Genomic DNA, 6,000 nt, shown 5'->3' with positions numbered 1-6,000 from the left:
TTATCTTTATGCCTGGATGAGAAATGCTAGGGATATTTATAACTCAGGGTTTTAAATAATGTACTCTTCTGTAGCTCTGTATAAACACATTTCTGCATGTTCTAGTGGCTTGTGGCTACAGTCACCTATAACTCTCTACCTGAGTGTTTCCTCTGGCCACAGTATTTTTCTCAGCTCACTTCAAAGGTTGGGCTGGAAAATCTAGGTACTTACACTTACCTTAGCTCTCAGGTAATTATTAGTAGGAGAGGGAGAATAAATATCCCATCTTCTTGCCCCTTAGGTGGGACAGCTTTAAAATGTGTTTAAAATGTGTTCTACAGAGTTGCCCAAATGTCTCTGGAATGATTGAGCCCTAGTTGCCCAGAACAATAATCTGCTTATCAATCAACTCAACCTTCATTTCTTTCTTCTCCCTGTTTTACTTTTCAATTCCCCTATCAGTGCTTTCTGGTAGCTTCTTCCAAATAAATTGTGTATACTGCTTGTTTCTGGGAGAACTATTGGATACTACATATGGATAGATTTTTTTTTTTTTTTTTTTAGAGAGAGAGAGAGAGAGAGAGAGAGAGAATTTTTTAATATATATATTTTTTTTAGTTTTCGGAGGACACAACATCTTTATCTTTTTATTTTTATGTGGTGCTGAGGATCCAACCCAGCGCCCCGCGCATGTCAGGCGAGCACGCGACTGCTTGAGCCACATCCCCAGCCCCTGGATAGATTTTTAAACACAGAATTATGGTATCTGTAGATTTGTCTGGATTTGGGAGCGATATCACATCTCTTTAGGATCCAATTAAACCAAATATAATTTAAATGGTTATTGACTTGATAGAATTCAACTGAACCCGCTCCCCGGAAAGGACTTCTGACCCCTGGGTCACTGTTTTCGTCTCTGCAGAATGCTTAGGGTGCAGCAACTCCTTGGTTGTGGGTATTATACTTATGGAGGATCAGTAGCTAGGGCCTGAAGTAGAGGTAGAGTTGGTGCAAAATGAACACAATTTGGAGCCAGTTTTCCCTGCACTTGCTCATTGCACTGACATCGTGTTACTTTCTTTGGGCAAGGACAGGAGCTAGGTTGCACAGGGGTTGCTTGTTCTGCATTCCAATGATTCACAGGCATTTCCTGTATTCCAGTAGTTTATGGGCACTTTTCTTTTGAGACTCAGTATATTGTTCTTTTTCTGTGCCCCTGAATTTCTATCTCAGGGTGATACAATAAAAATGTGTGTGTGCACATGCTTACTGTGCCCTCAGTAATTAGCCTACTTTGGTCATTTCGCTGGTTATGGCTACAGTGTATTCTGCTTTTTATCTATTTTTTTAATAGAAAAATATAAATAATAAAAACCTGAATTTTTTGTCCTTTTTTTTTTTAACTCTCAAAAGAACAATGAGGACTTTTTTTTTTTTTTTTTTTTTTTTTAATCTTATAACCAGTGGCATATCCAGAGCATTTGGAGCTAAGCAAAACTATTTTTTAACATCTCTCATTTTTACAACAACATTATTTTGAATAATAACCATGTAATTGATAGACCCAACCTGATCTTTTCTTAAAATTGGGCATCTCGCCACAAAACCATGAAAAGATAATTTTGGCTTTACTATAAATTACTGCAAATTCTGAACCTGCTTGGAATGCCTGCCCGTGCCTTGAACTCACCCATGCCTGGCTCTCTGACCAGATAGCAGCCCTCTCTGAAACTTTAGTGACACCTCATAAATATTGGCCTTCCCTGGCCAGACAATGACCCTCTCTGAGGCTCTAATGGTCCTCATAAATTCTGATGTTGGGGCCAGCAAAAAATGTAAACTACCATTAGTGTGATGCTTGTCAGAGTTCTGTTATCTGTAACCCCCCTTTGTGTAACTTTCTGGGCTATAAAGCCGGGCTGCAGGAAAGCTGGGGGACTGTCTTGTTCCTGCCGTTTTGGGAGGGAGAGGCAGCCTGGCTGGTTGAAATAATAAGCTTGCTTTAATTTGATTTTAATTGGAGTCAGTGGTCTTTTCTTGTGTCCTGGTCTAACAGTAATAATCATTAAAATAATTATTCTTTTGATCTAGTCCTATCATTTCTAGGTTTAGTCTTTGGTTTTAAAACAACTCATAATTAAAAGAAGAAAATAACAATTTAAAAAACAGTCTTCAAATCCAGTAAAATATTTCATGTGTGGGCTAAAAATTTGTCCTTATCAAGCAAAATGATTACACATGCAGTTCATGTGTTGATTCTACTGTTTTAAATTTCAAATACAAGTGAATACTCCAGGGAGTCATGTAAGATAACAGAATTGAAATAATTCAAATGTTTCTTTGCCTTTACCATTGCTGTGCATCCTTGTTTATTTTGAGTCTTTTGTTTAGCTCAGGCCTGTGAAATGCTTCGGGAGTCAGACTTAAGATCTGAGCTCAACAGACAGCCAAAGGAAGCTGCAGACCTTCGAGATCTTTATGAACTCACCCTCAAAGCAGCTGCAGGTAACAGAGTCCTTGTGTGATAGCAGTGGAAGGTATAACTGGAGATCTTTGAATTGGCTTTCATGTAGAACATAATGCTTATTAAATGATAAGTAACTAAAATGTACAATTTGAAGTTAGCCCACTGAATTGCCAAAATCCAGCATTCCATAATTACAATAATTGTTTAGAATTTGGACCAACAAATGCTTGTTTCTGGGAGCACATGGTGACACATGGTGATGAGTAAAAGCAAATGGACATTCAGCTTCAGTATTGTTTTCAGATACAAATGCAGGTAATGCATTGCTCTTGGTCCCACTCTGCTCTTGGTCCCACACTGCTTAGGACTCTGATGGGATATTTGTCTTTGATTAGGGAGCAAAAGAGGAGTTTAGGCTTCCTTCCCTCCGATTTCAGCAGCAGGATGGGAATTAAATCTGGGAGTTCATTATATGCATGGATTCTTATTATCTGTGAACAAAGAATTTGGGCAGGCAAAGGACAACGAAGCCTGTTTGTCAAATCCTGACACTTGAAGAAGATATTTTAATTTGGTACAATGTGAACTCTTTGATTTCATTGAAATTCTTAGATTTTATCGAAATCTTTTGAAGAAATTGTGACATAAGTGAAAGGACACATGCAAAGTCCACGCAAAGTTGAAGGACCACACCACACACCGGAATCTCACTTGAGAGATTTATTGTCAGAGTATGGAGCAAACTGACAAGGCTGCCCCTCCGAGGAGAGCAGCAGCCTGTCGGCACTCCCAGGGCAGCTTTATAGCCCGAAACAGGACTTTGACAAGCATGCTTAGGGGTTATGTTGTGGGCTGGGGTGGGGTCCACTCTTTAGCAGGCACATGTTCTCATGGGAGGCTGAGCAGCAGAGTCTCAGGATCTCTAGATAAAATGGCTCCTAAATTGAAACTTAGGAGTTGCCTAGATAAAAATCAGACCTAAAATGGCGGATCTGATGCCAATGTTGATCTGATGCCAATAGTAGTAAGCAATGGAGATGGGATGCATTCCTGGAAGAAGGAATGGGTGGCAGGTGTGTGGAGAACCTAGTCTCAGGAAGCACTCCTGGTCTCCATGGGATGGAGATAAGAAGTCTGTGATAAGAAAGAAACAAGTTTGGACCAATTATTAGCAAAATACTTCTGTATGTCTTTTTACATGTCAGTTTACATGTTCATAATTGTTGTGGAAATGTGATGATTTATCACTTTACGGGGCTTCCCACATCACATTCTCAAGGTCAGACAGTATCATCCCATATCATTTCTATGAGTCAAGTTCAAGTGATAGGTAATAGATGTGAGCAGTGGGAGCATGAGGTTAAGAAATAATTCTATACACTGGGCCCACTGTGCTGATACTTTCTTTAAAAACAAAACAAAACAAAACAAAACAATTTACCTGCGCCCTCCTTCCTGGTTTAAGTTAATAGGATATGTTACATTCCTCAGAAAACAAGCCATTATCTGCAGGAGAAATATAGGCCTGAAATGTGGTAAGAAGAGACAAGTTACCTGAAGGGGGTACTTTTTTTTGACCCTGATACAGAGCAGATCCAAGAACTCAGAGATGAGGGTAATTCCCCTTCACCATAAAATCTGTAAGAACAATTTCCAACTAGAACCAGTCAACATGGACCAAAGTGACCTAATGTGGTCATGTGCAGAGGGAACCTGAAAATCTGATGTCATTCTGCTGTCAGTCAAAAGTCAAGAGATGGACGAGGGCAGAACTCTCTGGAAATTTATTTGGGACACCCAATAAAAAGGAAGGGCAGGAGTGTCATGCTGTTCTCCTCTCTGAGAGGACCTGTTCCGTCCTTTGAGAGTGTCCTCTTTTCCCCTTTTCCATCCTTTCTAATAAACTCATGTCTGCTACTCTGAGTGACATGTTCAGAATATTTCTGGCACAATTAAAGAACCAGTGAGAAAGAGGCCACCTCAGCTCTGTGGTAGGCCCTTGCCCTGTGACACCAGACTTTTCAGTTTAGTAATGTTTTAATGTAAAATTTTTATTGAGATACATAAAATTGTAACAGGTCACAGTGTTGTACTCACTTATTACCGATATCTTTTTATTAATGAACACAGCTCTCAGATGGAGAGCAAAAGTTTAACAGCCACCCAAGAAAACACATGGCCCTTCCACTAGACCCTCTCTCCCCTGCAAGGGTTACCACTCTCCTGACTTCTAATCTTACAAGTTGGTTTTGTCTGTTTTACTACTTTACCTAGATGGAATCATGAAGCATGTGTTTTTCTATATGGCTTTTCTGACTCAATGTTATATTTTATTGGTTGTTTAAACCATTGCTACACCTAGTAGGTTTATTTTATTGCTAGACAGATGATCCTTGACTTAGGCTGGTTTGGTTTAAAGAGTTTTCGACTTCAGTAGAAACTATACTTTCAGTTTTGATCTTTTCAATGAATTACATGAGACGCGTAATGTGATTATAAAATAGGTTTGTCATAAGTTGATTTTGCCCAAATCTAGGCTAATGTCAGTGTCATGAGGATTTTTAAAAAGACTGGGCTACCCTGTTTTTCAGTAGTTTTTGCGTATTAAATGGATTTTCGACATTATTTTAAATTGACAATGGGTTTACTGGGTGAATCTCTGGCTTTGGTTTTTATAGTTTTTGGAAGATACAGGCATTTTTGTTGGGTGTACACTAAGTAGTGAATGCTGCTGCATATTCTGTTGAAATGCATTGCCCTTTCTTTTCATCCCTAAAACCCCTTTTTTATCTCGGAGCTTCAATTAATTCTCTCCTGAGCCACTGTGAAACTTTCTGGTTCAAGTAGGTTCCTTTTTCAGGTCATCTGTTCACACTCCTCACCGTTTCTGTCTTGAAACTGATATTATTTGGGTGCCCCTCTTCTACACCCAGTACTTCTTCTGTAGTAGCACCCCTTCTCCACAGAAAATCTTAATTACGCTTCTCCAAGAGACCCTTACCATAACTGTCCTTAGACTATCGGCAAGAATTCCTGCAACAGAGTTTTGTTGCAGAAGCAGGATGTGATTAAAAAAAAAAAAAAAAAAAAAAAAGACTAACCCAAAGCCTGCACAGAGGTATTTGCACTTCAATAGACAATAGTCAGGTCCTGTGGAGCTAGCAGGTGGGAGGGAAGGGGAGAACTTCCCCTGTTCTGGGTGCTGATTCCAGCAGAGAAAGTTCTTGATTTTGTATCCAGGTCTGGGATCCACTGTTCTGGAAAAAGCTGAATTTGTGTGGATTTCTACGGATTGTGAGCCTCTGAGCCTTTCTCCCTTCATACTGGGTATAAAGGTCTGAAACTTTCTGAACTCGGGGGTTAAGAGGGATTGATGGACTGTGGTGAAAGCCCCCCTTCTGAACCTGGCTGCTGCCAATCAATCTGCTCCCTTCTTATCCTCTATGTCCAGCCGCCTCTGTTGGACAACACTTCCAAATAGGGAGCAGGGTTCAAGTTTTCCAAAACCTGGTCTGACAGGTCCTCCTGGCTTCCACCAACCACCACAGTCT

Source organism: Callospermophilus lateralis, chromosome 3 (assembly GCF_048772815.1).
Source record: "Callospermophilus lateralis isolate mCalLat2 chromosome 3, mCalLat2.hap1, whole genome shotgun sequence".
In the NCBI taxonomy this organism is placed as follows: Eukaryota; Metazoa; Chordata; class Mammalia; order Rodentia; family Sciuridae; genus Callospermophilus; species Callospermophilus lateralis.
Note: the sequence above shows the minus strand (reverse complement) of the source record.